General features: G+C 45.5%; 1 protein-coding gene across 1 annotated transcript in view; it reads left to right on the forward strand.

The window, feature by feature from the left end:
- LOC126237192 (sphingomyelin phosphodiesterase-like) overlaps nt 1-22,030 on the forward strand; it is a 169,056-nt gene that overhangs the window by 100,117 nt on the left and 46,909 nt on the right. The gene's annotated exons all lie outside the window — the stretch shown is intronic.

Genomic DNA, 22,030 nt, shown 5'->3' on the forward strand with positions numbered 1-22,030 from the left:
TATATTGAACATACCTCCTCGTCATCTTCTCTGTGGCCACCTCTTCCTCCTCCTGTCTGTCCACCTTATCGTCCCACCTCTGTCTATCTACTCCTCCCCACTCTTTTTTCCTCATCATCTCTTCCTCCCTCTCTCTTTGTTCATTTCTTCTACCACCTATATCTGACCATATCTTCATCCCCTTCCCTCTGACCATATTCTCCACCCCTCTCTCTTACTTTCTCCACCTCTCCCTTTTCCTTCTCTTCCTACACACTACCCCTCCACAACTTCCACCTGCTTCGTGCACCTCCCCCATCTTTCTCTTCATTTCCTTCTCCCCCTTGCTCTGTCCATCCCATCCTCTGTCCATCTCAAACTGTCTCTATCCATGCTCATTGGCATGTGTAGTCCCTACAATTCAATTCAATAAACAATGGAGCAGGCCAATACTATTCCAACAACACACCTGTCATGCAGGGCAGGTTACACATCAGGGCCTTGAAAATCATTTAATTCTTCTGATGTACAGGCCACCATGCAAAGCATGTCGATAAAGCATGCCTATACTACTACAGCACAATACATCCACCTGTCATGCAGGCAGCCTACATGCCTGGAAAACCATTTCTTGTCTGTGATGTGTAAGCTGCCCTGCAAAACAGGATGATTTTGCAGGCCGATAGTATTTCCACACAACATAACTGTTGTGCAATGCAGCCCATATGCCAGAGGCTGGAAGTAACATGTTTTTGCCTGTATTTCCATTCCTATTGGAGCTAGATGATACTCATGAGGCCTACTGTTTCTGTGATAATTTGGTTGAAATTGATCCAACGGTCTGGGAGGTGATCCCTAGCATGCACACATAACTCTGCTTTATACAGGATGATTCATGATCACTATTACAGGTTTCTTTGGGGGATGTGGAGGGGACTTAACAGATGAAGTCCTGATAAGGAACCCTTGTCCAAAAATGTATCATTTGGATGTAGAACCTGATCACTTTTACATCTCCCGATTCATGGTATATACACAGCAGAAACAATGAGCTCTGACCTGTGTGCTGTAAGGAGCATACGGTGTGGGAAATGTATCACATACTTGCCCTCTGTTTCTCTTCTGTATTACAGAGGATGTCCTCTTCAAAGTCGAGACAGCAGTGCATCCTTGGAACACCACACCCAATCCTTCTGGTTTTGAACATATGAGTTTCTCACAGTCGTTGTTGTAGTCAGGTGAAGATGTTATGCAGTGTCATAATACAAAAACAATTGATGATGGAACCCTCTTCTCATCTCGAGTACATACTGTGCTCTGGGAGGTTTGAGAGTAATCTGATCTTAAAACTGATTTTACATCCAAACTGTACATTTCCACTCATGGGTTCCTTATCAGAGCTTCATCTATTGAGACTCCCCTATAACCCATAAAAGCATGTAACTAGAATTTTGAATCACACTGCATGAACACTGCCAGAAAAAATAATACACCCTTTTAGACATTTTCAGTACACGCAAGATTTATTGTTGCAACAATGCATATGGAGTACTCAATAACACAAGTGGTTCTGAGGTACCACGTATTAACCCATGCTGAAATACCTATACCGAGTAAGTGGTGTAGCCTCCACAGGTGGCATTGCAGGCGCTGCTCTAGCATTCAGTCAATGGTACAGCTGGCAGATACTGTCCTGGGATATGTTATGCCATGCCTGCTTGACCTGTTCATGTAGTTCTGTAAAAAATTGTTGGTTGATCAGTAAAGCAAGTCACTTCTCATCTCATTATATCCCCCATGTACTCAACTGGAGACAAATCTGGAGATTGTACTGACCAAAGAAGTTGCTGCATGTCTTGCAGAGCATATTGAGTTTCACAGGCAGTGTGTGGGCAAGCATTGTCCTGTGGGAACAACAGATCACATTTTATTTGCGAGAACACAAAATAATGTATCTAACAGCATTCTGTGCATACTGAGCACTGGGTAGCACCCCCTCCAGAAACACCAAAGGATAATGAGAGTTGTAGCTTATCACACCTCAGATCATGAGGCTGGGGTGGGATCATCGTGTCTTGGACAAATGCAATCTGAGAGACAGCATTCTATGCCATACATGACCATACCTTACATGCAGGCAGAATCTACTTTCATTGCTGAAGACCATGGCACGCCATTCCATCTTCCAAGCGATCCTCTGACATCACCAGTTGAACCGTGCATGTCGACGCTGTGATGTGAGTGGAAGATGGGCTAAAGGTGTGAGTGGAAGATGGGCTAAAGGTCTGTGTGCCCCTAGTCCCACTGCTAGTAACTCTTTTGCAGCAGTTCATGTCGACACACCTGGCCTCACAAACCCTGTTATCTGTGGTGTTTTAGCTGTCGAATTTACCATTGTACCCTTATAATATGGCAATCCTGATAGGTGTCTGCACTTTGTGGACATCCAGAACCTCATCTACAGGTGTGAGAATGTTCATGTGACCACTGATACCAAGATAATAGCACAACTGAAGCAACACATCCAACTTGTGTGGCAGTTCTCTGAAATGACCGTCCCACCAAGTGAAAGGCAATTTGACCCCTTTTAAACTTGCTCAGTTGGCTGCACCACACTAAGCCTTCTGGCTTTGAGCATTGTCTATTAAAGAGTAGACACATATGGCACTCTGGGAGCTATGCCACTACGCTATCTGTTGACGGACATTGACAAAACCATTATCAGTACATCTACTATCCTCCAGGTGGCATATGCCATCATCAGATCAAAATCGACATTGTCTTTCCAGCATTTTTATAACAGGTAACAGCCATACGCAAATAGAGAAGGAAGCAAACTCTAAAGTATTATCTTATTTACAGCAATAAATGAAAGCCTTAAGTACTGATATATTTTCTGACAGATGCATGTTTCTTTTTATACAGATTATTTGTTACTGGTTGCTGATTCCACTTGCAGTGTGTGTGAAGTTTCCTGTTAACTCATGATTACTACATTACAATATCAATCAAAAGATGTGACAGGTAAAAGTTATTTGAAATGCGGCACCCAGCTAAGATCAATGCATATGTTAAGCCCACAGTGATTGCCTTTGCCAGTGTGGTCTAGGCACTTTATTCTATTCTATTTCATACTGCCCTCATCATGAGATGTCTTACATCATACCAGAAATATTGAAATTCTCAGATAGGTGAATGTGACTTCTCAATCATCCATGACCATGCCGGAAAAAAACTGACAACATTAAAGAGAAAACCAAAGCTTTGTACTCTGTACTCACACACTGCTTTACACATGGACACTGTGACACGCTTCTGGTGTTCAATTTGTGTAGCAATCCAAGGAAAATGGTATGAGGACAGTATCACTTCCACTAACATTCATATGCCATAGCTGAAAAGCAACAACCTCTAAGAAAATGAAAGAATTCTTGTTGTCTTACATATTTCACAACTGTACAGCATCTACCATTTATGGGTTACAAGAGATGACATCCACAACCAAACAAACATAAATTACGCTTCTAAATATCAGGTAGCTGCAGATATCAGTAACCTTTTGAGACCAGAGATCCATACAATCAATGAAACTGAAGTTGCCACTGGAGCAAAAAGCACTATTCAGGAATTAAACTGGAAGTTAAGTAGAACATTAAATGATGCAAACCTTAATGGGACCTTATAAGAGTGGAAGCTGCAATGAAAATTAACAGCAACAGTATTTTATGTTCTGTTGAACTTCTGTTCAGATTCTGCAAAGTCTATAACTCAATAAAATGTACAGTCAAGGAACAGTAATAAAAAATAAGAAAAGAATTTTCTACCAGTACAAAAATTAGGTAACTGGTGTAGAATCAACAACAGAGTGAAAATGACTCTGGAGTTAGTGACTCCTTTGTGGGGATTTAATTGCAAGATATAAGGGGAAGGGGACAAGAGAGGTTTGAGAAAGTGATCCATATTGCAAAGATAGGAAATTCCATGTGCAACATCTCAGTTTTGATAGTAATTAATTCTTATTTGCAACAGTACACTGTTTCTGGAATAAAATGGTGTTTTGCTTTGTAATTACAAAGTATTAAAGATACACGGGTCGTCTGAAATGAAATACACACACCTCCACCTGATGAAGCAAAAGGGAATGCAGCTAGTGGCAGAATAAATGTGATGTCCATAAAATCAGAAAATAAATACTTTTTGAGCAATGGAGACTACCCACCAGAAAGCAGAAGCAGTGAGTTGTCAACCGGCATACACAGAAAAGAAAAAACTTGAAGCTTTTGGAATGAATCCTTTCTTGAGCTAGAAGGCACATGCACACGTGCACACACACACACACACACACACACACACACACACACACACACACACACACACACACACACACACACAGTAGAGTGCATGTATCTGTACACCTATGCCCCTACATGGTGCCAGCTGGACACAATGCCAGGATAGCAACTCAACAAGTGGAGTGGGGTGGCGTAGGCAGCTAGCAGCTCGGAGGGAGGCAGCCAGTTTACTGGCTATGAATGTGGGAGGAGGGTTGCAGGCGCATTCCCTTCAACATCTGTTCTACCACAGTGAACAGACTCTTCACTGCTCATGGCACCTACATCCTGCCTAGCTGATCTTTACAGTTTGCCACATCCTCCAAAACTCCCTCCCAACATTCCACAAAATCTAGAGCCCAAACAAACCCAAAATATGGTTGTCAACCTTTCCTTGCCACAGAAATGTCAGTCCTATCCAAAAACCTCACCTTCAGTCCCATATCAAAGTTTAACCATGTTTGGCTTGTCAAAGATCTATTCTCCTTCTGACAATCCCTTCCTTCAAAACTCTTCTTTACCACCAATCCCTCCAATGAAAGCCAAACCAAAGCAACAGTAAATCTTGCCTCTCACAGTCCATACCACTGCCTAACCATGATCACCCCTTCTCCCATCTGACTACTTCCTGATCACCTTCCAGTAATTCCTAACCTCCAGCTTGGCCTCAACATCCTTTTCTCCTAAGAACATTTCCTTTCATCTGAAAAAAGGACAACCATACACTACCTTGAAATAGACCTCTCCTAATCATCCTCGCTGCAGACAAAGGATCCACCCCCATCATGATGAATCACAGTGACAACCTGACAGGAGACACTGCCAACTTTCTGATTCCTTCCTCTACAAGCTCTGCAATAATGGTCACATCCCACAAGTCTAGAATAGCCTTCTATAGCTACTGAAATCCTTAGGCCTATCCCAGAACCTCTTTCCCAAGTCCATCTCCCTGCTTACACTACTGACATGTTGCATGACTACTTTCTACATGCTCCCCAAAATCTATAAACCCAGCAATCCTGGATACCCAATTCTAGCTGTTATGGTGCTCCTACTCTGGGTAGGGACTGTCAAAGGCGAGATGACCATGAGGAAAACATCAAATAACCAGGGAAAGGATAACATTCTGTGAGTTGGGACATAGTCTGCCAAAGTTTTAATGTGGTAGGGAAGCTAGAAAATCTGAGAAAGGAAATGCAATGACTGAAACCAGATATAGCTGAAGTCACTGAAGTGAAATGGAAAGAAGACAAAGATTTTCAGTCAGATGAGTATTGTGTAATATCAATAGCAAAAAATGGTTCAAATGGCTCTGAGCACTATAGGACTTAACATCTGAGGTCATCGGCCCAGAACTACTTAAACCTAACTAACCTAAGGACATCACACACATCCATGCCCGAGGCAGGATTCGAACCTGCGACCATAGCAGTTGCGCAGTTCCAGACTGAAGCGCCTATCAATAGCAGCAAGAAGTGGTACAACAGGAGCAGGATTCATTATGAATAGGGAGGTAGGGCTGAGAGGGAGTTACTGTGAACAGTTCAGTGATAGAGTTGTTATCATAATCGACAGCAAACCAACAATGGCAACAAGAGTTCAGGAATATGTGCCAATGTCACAAGCAGAAGATGAAGAGACAGAGTAAGTACATGAAGATACTGAATGGATAATTCATTACATAAAGGGAGATGGAAACCTAATAGCCATGGAGGATTGGTATGCAGTTGTAGGGGAAGGGTTAGAAAAAAGGGTTACAGGAAAAGGAATGAGAGAGGAAAAAGACTAATTGAGTTCTGCAATAAATTTCAGCCAGTAATAGCAAATACTAGTGTACTTAAAGAAGGTATCCAGGGGATACAGGAAGATTTCAATTGAGTTACATCATGGATGGGCAGAGATTCCAGAATAAGATATTGGATTGTAAGATGTACACAGGAGCGAATATAGGCTCAGATCACAATTTTGTAATGATGAGCTGTAGTTTGAAGCTTAAGAGACTAGTCAGGAAGAAATCATGTGCAAAGAAGTGGGATACAGAAATACAAAGGAATGAGGAGATACACTTGAAGTTCTCTGAGGCTATAGATATTGCAATAATGACTATCTTAATGGGCAGTTCAGTTGAAGAGGAATGAACATCATTAGAAAGAGCAGTCTCACAAGCTGAAAAGAAAAACATAGGTACAAGGAAGATAACTGCAAATAAACCATCAGTAACAGAAATAGTTCAGCTGATTGATGAAAGAAGGAAGCAAAAAAAATGTGTAGGCAAATTCAGAAATACAGAGATACAAGGCACTTAGGAAATAAATAAATATGAAGTTCAGGGAGGCTAAGGCGAAATGGTTGCATGAAAAATGTGAAGAAATAGAAAAAGAAATGATTGTTGGAAGTACTGGTTCAGCATATGGAAAGGTCAAAACAGTCTTCCGTGAAATTAAAAGCAGGAGTGCTGACATAAAGAGTGCAATGAGAATTCCACTGTTAAATGTAGTGTAGAGAGCAGATAGGTGGAAAGTGTACATTGAGGCCCCCTATGAGGAGAAGGACTTGTCTGATGGTGTGACAAAAGAAGAAACAGGGGTTGATAGGGAAGAGATAGGGGATCCAGTATCGAGGTAGAATTTAAAAGAGCTTTGGAGGACTTAAGGTCAAATAAAGCAAAAGGGATAGATAACTTTCCAACAGAATTTCTTAAATCATTGGGGGAAAAGCAACAAAACAACTATTTGCATTGGTCTACAGAATATATAAGAATGGCAATATACTATCATACTTTTGGAGAAATATCATCCACTCAATTTCGAAGACAGCAAGAGCCAACAAGTGCGAGAATTATTGTACTATCAGCTTAACAGAACATGCACCCAAGTTGCTGACAAGAATAACATATAGAAGAATGGCAAAGAAAATTGAGGACCTGTTAGATGATGATCAGTTTGACTTTAGGAAAGGTAAAGGCACCAAAGATACAGTTCTGATGTTGCAATTGATAATGGAAGAACATGCATGCCAGTCAAAATGTTTTCCATGCAAACTATCAGTTACTCACCAGGCTCTATAGTGAGTGTGTAGATGGCACAGCATGTGAGAATCTTTAAACTCAGCAGTGAACATGTTGACATCAGGCATGTCACCATTTGGCATGTCCATTGGGATGCAGGTGCGGAACCAAACCAGTGCTGACACCAAGAGGAGAAGAACCGGACTGGGTGAATCTAGGCTGGCAGAAGCCTCACCAGAACCCGAGCTACCTTCTTTGAACTGGTATCTGGCAGCCATAGTATCCAGTCACATGGCAGAATTGACAGCTTGTGGCAGAAGTTTGCACATGAAGAAAAAACTTGCTGCCTTAGCAGACACTTGAAGCGATCTACGATCATGTGGGACTGCTAGGACCGATGTGTGGCTGAGGGCCATCACAATGTCAATTATAAGATGAATGCTATTTTCAGTGAAGGTGAAGAAGAGTTACAGTCTTTTCTAAAGAGTACAGAATATGGACTGAGAATAAATGGAAGAAACATGAAAGTAATGAGAAATAGCGGAAATGAGAACAGCAATAAATTTAACATCAGAATTGGGGGCAACAAAATAGATGAAGTCAAGGAAATCTGCTATCTTGACAGCAAAATAACACATGATGGACAGAACAAGGAGAACATAAAAAACAGTCAAGCACTAGCAAAAAGGGCATTCCAGGCCAAGAGAAGTCCACTAGTACTAAACACAGGCCTTAATTTGAGAAAGAAATTTCTGGGAATGTATGTTTAGAACATAGCACTACGCAGTAGTGAAACATGGACCGTGGGAAACCCAGAACTGGAGAGAATTGAAGCATTTGAGATGTGGGGCTACAGAAAAATGTTGAAAATTAGGTGGGCTGATAAGGTAAGGAATGAGGAGGTTCTTTTTCAGAACTGGCGAGGAGAGGAATATATGGAAAACACTGACAAGTAGAAGGGACAGGATGATAGAACAGCTGTTAAGCCATCAAGGACTGACTTCAGAGGTACTAGAGGGAGCTGTAGAGGCTAAAAACTGTAAGGGAAGACAGAGATTGGAATAAATCCATCAAATAATTGAGGATGTAGGATGAAAGTGCTACCCTGAGATGAAAACATTGTCACAGGAGAGGAATTTGATGTGGGCTACTTCAATCTAATCAGGAAAAGAAATTGAAGTATTTCTACACTTGTTGACCAACACTTCTAACAAATTACCCAAAACACAGCCTCTCACATCAAAGATACTAACCACTTCATTCACCAACTATCCACCTTCCCCATCTCATTCCTCCTAGATTCCTATCCATCACTGCTGGTGCCACCTCCATATACATCAACATCCGTCATACCCATGACATTGCTGCTATGGAACACTACTGCACCCAACATCCTACAGGCTTGTCAAACCAATTCTTCGTACACCTTACCAACTACATCCTGATACACAACTATTTCTCCTTTGAAAGGAATGTATATGAACAAACTTGCAACGCTGCCATGTGCACTCACATGACATTCTCCTACAACCCGTTTAAAGGAAACTTCAAACTCCCTGCCTATTTAAGGTTCACTGATGATATCTTCAAGATCTGATGTCAGTGCCAATAAATTCTATCCTCATTCCTTCACATAATCAACACCTTCTCTACCACCTGGTTCACCTGGTCCTTCTCAAGCCAACGTGTCACCTTCCTTAAGTTGACCTTCCCTCTCTGATGGCTCCATCACACCTCTGCTCATATTATACTCCTGGAAATGGAAAACAGAACACATTGACACCGGTGTGTCAGACCCACCATACTTGCTCCGGACACTGCGAGAGGGCTGTACAAGCAATGATCACACGCACGACACAGCGGACACACCAGGAACCGTGGTGTTGGCCGTCGAATGGCGCTAGCTGCGCAGCATTTGTGCACCGCCGCCGTCAGTGTCAGCCAGTTTGCCGTGGCATACGGAGCTCCATCGCAGTCTTTAACACTGGTAGCATGCCGCGACAGCGTGGACGTGAACCGTATGTGCAGTTGACGGACTTTGAGCGAGGGCGTATAGTGGGCATGCGGGAGGCCGGGTGGACGTACCGCCGAATTGCTCAACACGTGGGGCGTGAGGTCTCCACAGTACATCGATGTTGTCGCCAGTGGTCGGCGGAAGGTGCACGTGCCCGTCGACCTGGGACCGGACCGCAGCGACGCACGGATGCACGCCAAGACCGTAGGATCCTACGCCGTGCCGTAGGGGACCGCACCGCCACTTCCCAGCAAATTAGGGACACTGTTGCTCCTGGGGTATCGGCGAGGACCATTCGCAACCGTCTCCACGAAGCTGGGCTACGGTCCCGCACACCGTTAGGCCGTCTTCCGCTCACGCCCCAACATCGTGCAGCCCGCCTCCAGTGGTGTCGCGACAGGCGTGAATGGAGGGACGAATGGAGACGTGTCGTCTTCAGCGATGAGAGTCGCTTCTGCCTTGGTGCCAATGATGGTCGTATGCGTGTTTGGCGCCGTGCAGGTGAGCGCCACAATCAGGACTGCATACGACCGAGGCACACAGGGCCAACACCCGGCATCATGGTGTGGGGAGCGATCTCCTACACTGGCCGTACACCACTGGTGATCGTCGAGGGGACACTGAATAGTGCACGGTACATCCAACCCGTCATCGAACCCATCGTTCTACCATTCCTAGACCGGCAAGGGAACTTGCTGTTCCAACAGGACAATGCACGTCCGCATGTATCCCGTGCCACCCAACGTGCTCTAGAAGGTGTAAGTCAACTACCCTGGCCAGCAAGATCTCCGGATCTGTCCCCCATTGAGCATGTTTGGGACTGGATGAAGCGTCGTCTCACGCGGTCTGCACGTCCGGCATGAACGCTGGTCCAACTGAGGCGCCAGGTGGAAATGGCATGGCAAGCCGTTCCACAGGACTACATCCAGCATCTCTACGATCGTCTCCATGGGAGAATAGCAGCCTGCATTGCTGCGAAAGGTGGATATACACTGTACTAGTGCCGACATTGTGCATGCTCTGTTGCCTGTGTCTATGTGCCTGTGGTTCTGTCAGTGTGATCATGTGATGTATCTGACCCCAGGAATGTGTCAATAAAGTTTCCCCTTCCTGGGACAATGAATTCACGGTGTTCTTATTTCAATTTCCAGGAGTGTAAATCCACTAACTACCAATAACACCAGTATTTCAACATGACATCCCCTCCACACCATAAAATCCCTCCCACACAGCCATGCCACCCATAGATTGCAATTTGCAGTGATGAGAACTCCCTTGGTCAGTATGCTAAGTGTCTCATGAGGGCCATCACAGTCAGGCACTACCCCTCAAACCTAGTCTGCAAATAGATTTCCCATGCCATATCCCTACACATCTCTAATCCTTCCATCATCCCAAAGAATTGTCTCCAAAAAAGTGCTGCCTTCATCACCTGATATCACCATGGATTGGAAAATTGAACCATACCCAATGCCAGGGCTATGGTTATTTACCATGAGAGACTTCCCACCCAAGATCCCTTCTTCCAACCCTAAAGTGGTCTTCCGGCACTCACCCGACCTGCACATGATTCTAGTCCACCTCTATGCCAGGTGGTAGTCATTCACGGTCAGAGGTGTGTCAAGGGGTTGATTGCATGCAGGTGCTTAGGACTCTCTTCACAGATTTTCTCTGTGCTAGTACATTTTCAAAGTGCTCAACAGAACTGGGCAGGTATCATTGACAGTGTTTCCTAACTGAGTGGTTTTAATGAGACACTTTGCTGTTTTACTCATACAAGTGTCAATGTCATAGCCTTCCATGATCACACCACAGGTGGGCATGAAACAGAAGGGCTGAGAAAGCATAAGTGCTCTTTGCTGCTTCAGATTGTGATCAGATTTCGTTGCATGGTTTTGAATGTTCACCAGTCATTACAGACTGTACACCAAAGCAAAAATTGTGATTGTACTGCCCTCTAAATGGATGTGATCATTTTCAGTCAGACTGCTGGCCATTACATCCTTAGAGAAGATTTGAAGGGTCCTTGGGGTATCAGCAGTGTCAAAGATTGTCAAGAATGTCATCCTTTGCTCACTGCATTGTGAACTGTCATTTTTGACCACAAAATGTATGCAAATCAATGTCTCAGGCGATGGGGTGGTTTCACTGATGGCCTTTGTGCCACTACCTGTGAGCTTTTCATATTGATTCTGAGTTGCAGGGTGTCCGAAATAGTTTTCTCAGCCACCCATAAGAAAACCATATGATTTCAATGCTGGGTGTCAAGCTTTTAGTATCCATAACAGAGAGGTCAAATGAAGGGGTGAAATGTAAGTAAGAAGGGATGTGTTGACCTGCCCATCATGTGACATGTCCACAGTTGTGTTGGGTGGAACTGTGGTAAAAAAATTTTCCCATGTGTCAGCACCTTGCTGTATGAAGCATCACTGTGCACGCCTATGATGTCACAGCACACCACACTTTTGCATCATTGTAGAGGAAGGTTGTAGGCATCTTGGAGCCAAATTTAAAGTTTTTACATCACAATGGGAAACAGTTATGGGTTTTAACAAAAGATCCTTTAATTGTGTTGTGCAGTGTAACTTCCCCTTGAAGGAGAAGTAGTTGTGGTCTGGCTATGTTTGGTTAGGCATTTGAGGAATGATGTTGTGGATTTGAAAGTTGTTGGCATATAGGAACAAGGCATCAGTAGTGATGAATAAGGATCCAGGAGATAAAGGAACGGGGATGGTGGATAGTCGATCAAGGCAGTGGTTAGTATCTTTGACGTGAGAGACCAAGTTTCAGGCAATTTGTTGGATGTGTTGTCAACAAAAGCAGAAGTTCTTTCAGTAGGAGCACAATGACAGCTAGAAATGGGGCATTCAGGACTGTTGGGTTTATGGACTTAGGAAAGCATGTAGAAGGTGTGCTTGTGGGGTGTCAGTAGGATGAGGAGGGAAATGGTCTCGGGGGAAAGGATTTCAGTAGGGATGGGATGACAATGGCAAAACTTGTAGAGGGAAGAGTCAAACAGTTTGTGGGACCCCTCTGTCAGGCAGTCACTGCAATTCATCATGACAGTGGTGGAGATTTGCCTGCAGGGAAGATGATTAGGTCAGAATATGTTTCAAGATTGTATATGGCTGTCCTTTCCTTGGCTTGAAGGTTAGTATCCTTAGGAAGAGATTGAGGGAAGAATGGTGAGGCTGAGTTGGAGATAAGGAATTCCTAGAAGGTGAACAGGGGGTGATTAGGTGGGAAGGGTGAAGGATCACAGTTGAACGGTGGTATGAACTGGGAGAGGCAAGGTTCAATATTGGAATTAGATTGGCTTTGGTCGGAGTGTTTGTGGCAAAGAAGTATTTCCACCATGGGGACTGGGGGAAGGAGAGTAGGTCTTTGACAAGTCCAACGAGGTTAAACCTGAAGGGAGCTGAAGGTGAGCTCTTTGAAAATGATTAAAACTTTTGTTGGATTGGTGTGGGAAGGCTAACAACAGTGTTTTGGATTTGCTTGGATCCTGGCTTTTGTGGAGTGATAGGAGGAAGTTTCGGAGGAAGTGGCAAACTGAAAAGGTCAGCTAGACAGGGTATGGATGCTGTCAAGGGTAGGGTAGGATAGGACTTGAAAGGTAGTGGTGCATTTGCGACCCCTCCCTCACACATTCCTAGCTGGCAAATAGGCCGCTTCCCTCCGAGCTGTGGGCTGCTCCACAACCACTCTCCCCAACCTCTCACCTTCCTCTCTTTCAACCACCTCACCCCATGCTACCATCACCATACCCCAGTCCACCTGCTCACCCCCCTATGGGTCCGGGGGTTAGAATAGGCCCGAGGTATTCCTGCCTCTCGTACGAGGCAACTAAAAGGAGTTTCATATGTTTCGGCCTTTATGTGATGGTTCCCTGTAGAGTTTGACCTCCATTCTTCAAAATTTTCCCGAAAGAGCGAGCCAATTGGGGAAGGGCACCTTACAAGGTGCATCGTGTCCATAGTGCATTGAGATCTTTAGCCCACTTTCTCATCGTCGCATTGCAGTCCTGCCCATTCTCCATCTCTTGGGGAGGACACCTTCCTGGGTGCATTTTCCATCATGCACTATGCAGTGTCAATTTCTGTGTCAATGATGACCATGGACTTCTTTGCACCTGATATCCAGCACAGTAGCCAGTCCATTGTGGTGGGGCGACTATGCACCCTGTTGGTTGTAGCCTCCTGACCACACAGGGATCACTCTGCTGACGCCTGCGCCGTTAACTCCCCACATATGCCAATGGAAAGATGCCCATCCTCCTGGGGAATTGGGACTCCCATCAATGGCCATCCTGCTAGGTGGCCTTTGCTGCTGCTGGGTGGCACCCATGGGGAGGGGCCCTGGTCGGAGTGGGTGGCATAGGGCGGATGACACGCGATGAAACATAGTCCATCATCTCTCACTGGTGGTGAAACACCAGCAGTTTCTAAGTGATCATGAGCTCAACTCAATGCACAGAAGTATGACCCCAAATCATTCCCCTTCCTGGCCACACCATGGGAGGAATGTCAGGCTAAGGATGGCAGCGGATCTTATTCACTCTGGTACCTAGTATGTTAGAAAGCTGATGGGGACTCTTTCATGATGATGAAGCCTCAGCCTCAGTTTTCTGTTGAGCATTTAGAGGACAAGTTTGGGGAGGTGGAGGGCTTGTCTAAAATGAGATCTGGGTCAGTCTTGATCAAAACAGCATCCTCTGCCCAGTCATGGGAGTTACTCATTTGTGACAAGCTGGGGATTGTTTCTGTAACCATCATGTCCCATAAGAGCTTAAATATGGTCTAGGGTATTATATTTCACAGACACCATCTTTTGCAGTCTGATGATGAGCTGTGCACCAATTTAGAGTGGCGAGGTGTACATTTCGTCCGGCGCATCCACCGGGGTCCGAAGGATAATCAGGTTGCCACTGGTGCCTTCATCTTGGCCTTTTGGGTTGATACATTGCCCGAGAAGGTCAAGGTAATGGTCTACAAGTGTGATGTAAAGCCCTATATCCCTCCCTCAAAGCAGTGCTTTAAGTGCTGGAAGTTCGGCCATATGTCTTCCCGCTGTACTTTCAGCATCACATGCCGAGATTGCTGATGCCCACCACATCCAAATACTCCATGTGCCCCGCCTCCCATCTGTGTCAACTGCAGAGAACACCATTCGCCTTGCTCGCCTGTCTGTAGGATTCTCCAGAAAGAAAGGAAAATCATGGAGTACAAGACTCTGGACAGACTGACTTACACTGAGGGTAAGAGAAAATTTGAACGCATGCATCCTGTGCGTATGACATCATCTTGTGCTGCCACTACAACAATTTTGACATTCTGGCACCATCAGCTCCGCCAACCCAAGTCACCTCTCACAGCTGGAAGACTACACCTGCCCCCTTGATGGTGGGGGGCATTTCCCTCCCTGTTGCTCCTGCACCACCTACTTCGGGAGCAACACTTACCCAAACCATCGTGGACGTCCGTCTCCACTTCTAAGACAGAGAAAAGTAAGTCTTCTTCAGCTTCTCTCGCTAGGAAAGGGTCCGTTGGGTCACTCCCTTCCCAGGTTGCTTCTAGTGGGAAAGACGACACCCACGAGTGGCTGAAGAGCCGAAAAGCAGCTTGTTGTAGGGCTTCATGCTCATCCTTAGTCCCGGAGACTGAGCCAGTGAAGTCCTCCCAGCCAGGGAAACCCAAGGAGTAGCGAGAGAAATCCAAAAAGAAAACCCCTAAGACCAAGGAAATTGCGGTGGCAGCCGCACTATCGCTACCTACAAGCTCTGCAGCTGAGGATGGGGTGGAGAGTTTGCCGTCCGCTGAGGACCTAGTTCTCGCCAGACCCTCACACACAATGGATATAGACTTCTCAGGCAATAAATCGGTGGCAGCAGGTGACTCTGAGGCGTAATTGCCTCAGTGAATGTTCCATGCCTTCCCAGTCTCACTATGTCATCCTCCAGTGGAATTGCAGCGGTTTTTTCCACCGCTTGGCTGAGCTATAGCAATTGCTAAGCTTTACACCTGCTATCTGCATTGCCCTCCAGGAAACCTGGTTCCCAGCAATGTGAACCCCTGCCCTCCACGGCTATAATGGAACTGTAGCGACTATAATCGAGTGTCAGGTGGAGTTTGCGTTTATTTCTAAACTCGGTCTGTAGTGAACATGTGTCCCTTCAAAGCCCCCTTGTAGCTGTAGCTGTCAGAATAAGGACGGCGCAGGAAATAACTGTCTGCAATGTATATGTTCCTCCAGATAGTGCAGTACCCCTAAATGTATTAGCTGCACTGACTGATCAACTCCCTAAACCTTTCCTACTTCTGGGAGATTTTGATGCCCATAATCCCTTGTGGGGTGGTACCATGCTTACTGGCCCAGACAGAGATGTCGAAACTTTACTGTCGCAATTCGACCTCTGCCTCTTAAATACTGGGGCCGCCACACATTTCAGTGTGGCTCATGGTAGTTACTCGGACATCGATTTATCAATTTGCAGCCCAGGACTTCTCCCATCTATCCATTGGAGAGCACATGACGACGTGTGTGGTAGTGACCACTTCTCCATCTTCCTGTCACTGCCCCAGTGTCAGGTGCATGGACGCCTGCCCAGATGGGCTTTGAACAAGGTGGACTGGGGAACTTTCACTTCTGCTGTCACCGCTGAATCTCCCCCACATGGTAACTTCGATGTGATGGTCGAACAGGTGTAGCACAATTGTTTCTGCCGCAGAAAACACGATCCCTCGCTCTTTAGGGTGCCCGAGGTGTAAAGCAGTCCCTTGGTGGTCGCCGAAAGTCGCTGAAGCAATTAAGGAGCGTCGGCGAGCTCTACAGTGGTATAAGCAGCACCCTTCCCTGGAGCACCTCATAGCCTTTAAATGGCTCCATGCTCGTGTTTGCTACCTTATCAAACAACGGAAGGAGGAGTCTTGGAACACATACGTCTCCACCATTGGGTGTCACACGTCACCTTCCCAAGTCTGGGCAAAGATCAAACGTCTTTTCGGGTACCAGGCCCCAACAGCTGTCCCCGGTGTTACCATAAATGGCGAGTTATGTACCGACGCAAACACGATTGCTGAGCACTTTGCTGAGCACTTCGCTCGAGCCTCTGCATCGGAGAATCACCCCCCAGCCTTTCGCACACTCAAACGGCGGTTGGAAGGGAACGTCCTTTCATTCACTACACGCTGCAGTGGATCCTATAACGCCCCATTTACAGAGTGGGAGCTCCTCAGTGCCCTTGCACATCGCCCCGACACAGCTCCTGGGCCTGATCGCATCCACAGCCAGATGATTAAATATCTCTCATCTCACTACAAGCGACATCTTCTCGTCATCTTCAACCGGATATGGTACGATGGTGTCTTTCCATCACAATGGTGGGAGAGCACCATCATTCCAGTGCTCAAATCCGGTAAAAACCCGCTTGATATGGATATCTATCGGCCCATCAGCCTCACCAACGTTCTTTGTAAGCTGCTGGAACGTATGGTATGTCGGCAGTTGGGTTGGTTCCTGGAGTCACGTGGCTTGCTGGCTCCATGTCAGGGCGGCTTCTGCCAGGGTCGCTCTATCACTGATAATCTTGTGTCCATCGAGTCTGCTATCCAAACAGCCTTTTCCAGACGCCAACACCTGATTGCCGTCTTTCTTGACTTACGTACAGCATAGGACACGACTTGGTGACATCATATCCTTGCCACATTGTATGAGTGGGATCTCTGGGGACCACTTCCGATTTTTATCCAGAACTTCCTGTCGCTCAGTACTTTCCGTGTCAAAGTTGGTGATTCCCATAGTTCCATCCATATCTATATGGAGTCCCGCAGGGCTCTATATTGGGTGTCTCTCTATTTTTAGTGGCCATTAACGGTCTAGCAGCAGCTGTTGGGCCCTCCGTCTCACCTTCTCTGTATGCAGACGACTTCTGCATTTCGTACTGCTGCTCCAGTACTGTTGTTGCTGAGCGGCGCCTCCAGGGAGCCATCCACAAGGTGCAGTCATGGGCTCTAGCCCACGGCTTACAGTTTTCAGCCGCAAAGTCGTGTGCCATGCATTCTGTCGGCATCATACCATTCATCCGGAACCCGCATTTTACCTTAATGATGATCCACTCACTGTAATGGAGAACTATCAATTCCTAGGGCTAGTTTTCGACGCTCGATTGACTCGGTTCCCTCATCTTCGTCAGCTTAAACAGAAATGATGGCAGCACCTCAATGCCCTCCATTATCTGAGCAACACCAATTGGGGTGCAGATTGCTCTACACTGCTGCAGCTCTACACGTCCCTTGTCCAATCCCGAATTGACTATGGGAATGTGGTTCATGGTTTGGCAGCGCCTTCAGCATTGCATTTACTCGTCCCTGTGTACCAATATGGCGTTTGATTAGCGACTGGAGCTTTTAGGACGAGCCCGTAGTCCAACAAACTGGTGGAGGCGGGAGTCCCTCCACTGCAGATCAGTCGTGCGCAACTGCTCGCCAGTTACACAGCTCACGTCCATAGTTCCCCTGAGCATCCGAATTACCGTCTCCTTTTCCCGCCCATGGCAGTCCATCTCCCACATCAGCGGCCCAGATCAATGCTAATGATTGCAGTTCGCATGCGGCCCCTTCTCTCCAAACTGGAGTGCTTCCCTTTGCTACCTCTACTTGTGGTCCGTTCACGTATCCCTCCATGGTGTACGCCTCGGCCGCAGCTTCATCTGGACCTTTTGCATGACCCTAAGAACTCCGTTAATCCCACTGCTCTCCACTGTCATTTCCTCTCGATTCTTGACATGTTCCAGGGCTCTGAAGTGGTCTACACCGATGGCTCAATGGCTAATGGTCACATAGGCTTCAATATATGTTCATGGAGAACATACAGAGCAGCACTCCTTGCCAGTTGGCTGCAGTGTTTTCTCTGCAGAGCTGGCGGCCATATTTCGTGCACTTGAGTACATTCGCTCATGTCCTGGCGAGTCATTTCTCCTGTGTACTGACTCATTGAGCAGCCTACAAGCTATCGACCAGTACTACCCTCTCCACCCTCTGGTAGTGTCCATTCAGGAGTCCATCTATTCCCTGGAAAAGCCCTGCTGCTCTGTGGTGTTTGTGTGGGCCCCAGGACACGTCAGAATCCCCGGAAATGAACTTGCTGACTTGTTGTTTTCTTGTCCTCTTTTGTTCCTTTTAGTGTTCATAGCCTTCCCTTTGTTCTTGTAGCTTTTCCTTTCTTTCTGTTTTGTGTTATATGTTTCGTCCGTTTTATTCTCACACTTGTGGCATTCATCTACATCTACATCCATACTCCGCAAGCCACCTGACGGTGTGTGGTGGAGGGTACCTTGAGTACCTCTATCGGTTCTCCCTTCTATTCCAGTCTCATATTATTCGTGGAAAGAAGGATTGTCGGTATGCCTCCATGTGGGCTCTAATCTCCCTGATTTTATCCTCATGGTCTCTTCATGAGCTATACGTAGGAGGGAGCAATATACTGCTTGACTCCTTGGTGAAGGTATGTTGTCGAAACTTCAACAAAAGCCCGTACCGAGCTACTGAGCTTCTCTCCTGCAGTCTTCCACTGGAGCTTATCTATCATCTCCGTAATGCTTTCGCGATTACTAAATGATCCTGTAATGAAGCATGCTGCTCTCCGTTGGATCTTCTCTATCTCTTCTATCAACCCTATCTGGTACGGATCCCACACTGGTGAGCAATATTCAAGCAGTGGTCGAACAAGCGTACTGTGACCTACTTCCTTTGTTTTCGGATTGCATTTCCTTAGGATTCTTCCAACGAATCTCAGTTTGGCATCTGCTTTACCGATGATCAACTTTATATGATCATTCCATTTTAAATCACTCCTAATGCGTACTCCCAGATAATTTATGGAATTAACTGCTTCCAGTTGCTGACCTGCTATTTTGTAGCTAAATGATAAAGGATCTATCTTTCTATGTATTCGCAGCACATTACACTTGTCTACATTGAGATTCAATTGCCATTCCCTGCACCATGCGTCAATTCGCTGCAGATCCTCCTACATTTCAGTACGATTTTCCATTGTTAAAACCTCTCGGTATACCACAGCATCATCCGCAAAAAGCCTCAGTGAACTTTCGATGTCACCCACAAGGTCATTTATGTATATTGTGAATAGCAACAGTCCTACGACACTCCCCTGTGGCACACCTGAAATCACTCTTGCTTTGGAAGACTTCTCTCCATTGAGAATGACATGCTGCATTCTGTTGTATTAGGAACAAGGGACCGATCACCCCATAGTTTGGTCCCTTCTCCCACCTTTAAACCAACCAACCACCTGCTCAACTGCAATCCTGACACTGTGCGTCCAGCTGGCATCATGTAGGGGCATAGGTGTGTATGTGTCTGAGAGGGAGAGGGAGATAATCAAGATCTTAATCTTATAGGCCTCTCTGGCTGGAATGAGATCTGTTGACAGAATTTAGAAAATTAGGTTGGCCTAAAATCAATATTAGACACTGAGGACATCTTATGTATCCATACTGTTTATGAATAGATGAAATCTGTAGAGTCTGCACTCATTCATATTGATAATAGCAATTTTTCTGCCCTGTCTGCTCTCTGTTAGTGTCAGTCATACACTGAACTGAAAATTATTTTGCAAGCATATTGTTAAATGTCATAGTATGTAAAAGATTAAAAATTCCAAGGCTCTAAATTTCAACTTGAATGAGTCACATCATTCAAATATTCAGGGTAACCATAGGGTACTCTTACTCCTCCACACCTTTGTTTATTTCAGGTACTAATATTAAAGCAATCTTAGTTCCAAAAGCTAGCAATGTAATGGCTTCTCTATGCAAGTGGTAATTTGTTATGGAATACAAGCAATAGGATAGCCATCACGCACTCCTACAAATCAATGATTTGTGCAGTAGACTTGTCCATCTGTTTTGTTCGTAAAAATGAAGATGATGTGTGACAACTAGTTAGTACGCAATGACAGTATTATGAAATGAATAATTTTTCTTCTCACCATATAAAGGAGAGGTTGAGTCACAGGTGGGCACAATGAAAAGACTGCTATACAATTAAGTTTTTGGCCAAAAGGCCTTCTTCTGAAGCAGTAAATGTGCACATATTCTACAATTGAATTACAAATAGTCTTGACTGAAATAAAATATTTATTGATGATGGTAACTGGTTTCAGTCAAAATGTGGTAATCTTCAGACCATTTCACACCTTGATGGCAGCTGGTGTCGGTGAATGGAGCAGGTATCCTAGATCCACAAGCATGGTTACTGCAACTGCAGTGATGAGCAGTCCTTCTTCCAATATATTCCTAGGGTCCCACTGAGGCCTTCACAGACCAAAATTATCCTTCAAACCTTGTACAGAAACAAACCTCCCATGCTTTGTCTCTCCAGTCATCTACCACCTCTGACACACCCACTATCTGGCCACAGAGGAGCAATCCCCTCATGTCTGAGAACCACCAGGACTGGACCAACTGAATCACATTCTCCACCAGGGTTTCAACTACCTCTTGTCATGCTCTGAATTGAGGAATATCCTTCCCACTATACTTCATATCCCTCCCATAGTGGTATTCTGCCACCCACCCAACCTACACAATATCCTTGTCCATTCTTACACCAAACCCCTTGCCTCATGGCTGATATCCCTGCAGTAGACCTAGATGCAAGACCTGTCTTACACATCTCCCACCACCACCTATTCCATGCCAGTCAGAGGCAACTCTTATCCCTTCAAAGGCAGGACTACCAGTGAAAGCAATCACATGATTCACAAACTGAGCTCTAACCATTGTGCTGCTTTCTGTGTGGACATGACCACTAACACACTGTCTGCTCACATGTATAGCTACCAACATACTTTGGACAAGAGATAGCTGGACCACCCACTTGCTGAATGTGTTGTCCAATGCATTGTGCTTCTTTTCAGTGACTGCCTCACAGCCTGTGCCATCTGTGTCCTTCCTACGAACCCCAACATTTCTGGGTTGCACAGGTGAGTATTCTCCCTGCAATATATCCTGTATTCCCATAACCCTGGCCCCAACCTTCACTAGTCCATGTCCTTTGTTTACTTATCTCCTTCCCTGCTCCCACTCCAGAACTATAAGTCTTGTATTCCACCAACACACCTACTAGTTTTCTTGTCCTTCTCTACTTCTTTCCTTTTCCACTCCCATTTCCTCCCTTCCCTCCCCCTCCAAACATCCCAGCTGCACTTAGCAACCCTACCCTATCCCCAACACATGCCTGCTTCCACAACCAGCACTACACTGTCCTCCACCGCTACTCTGTAATCCCTCACCCTTCCCACTCAAACCTCCTCCTTACCCCCACCACCCAAGCCAGATTGCTTCTATCACCAAGTGCAGTTGCAGACCACAGCTTGGCCACAGTGGCCAGAGACAGTTGTCATGCATGTATGAGTTATGCTTGTGTGAATGTGTGTGTTTTTTCTGCCTCAGAAGAAGGGCTTTTGATCAAAAACTTAAATGTGTAGCAGTCTTTTCATTGTGCCTGCCTGTGACTCAGTGTATGCTCTATATGGTGAGTAGCAATGTATCTTTCTCATAATATTGTCATTATTCTGTCCTGGACTTCCCATTGTTTGATTTTACTTAGTACATAAATCTTATTTCACTTTCTTTCACTCCAATCTGCAGTATGGTGCACTGTTACGGGGAAATCTTCC

Source organism: Schistocerca nitens, chromosome 2 (genome assembly GCF_023898315.1).
Source record: "Schistocerca nitens isolate TAMUIC-IGC-003100 chromosome 2, iqSchNite1.1, whole genome shotgun sequence".
NCBI classification, from domain to species: Eukaryota; Metazoa; Arthropoda; class Insecta; order Orthoptera; family Acrididae; genus Schistocerca; species Schistocerca nitens.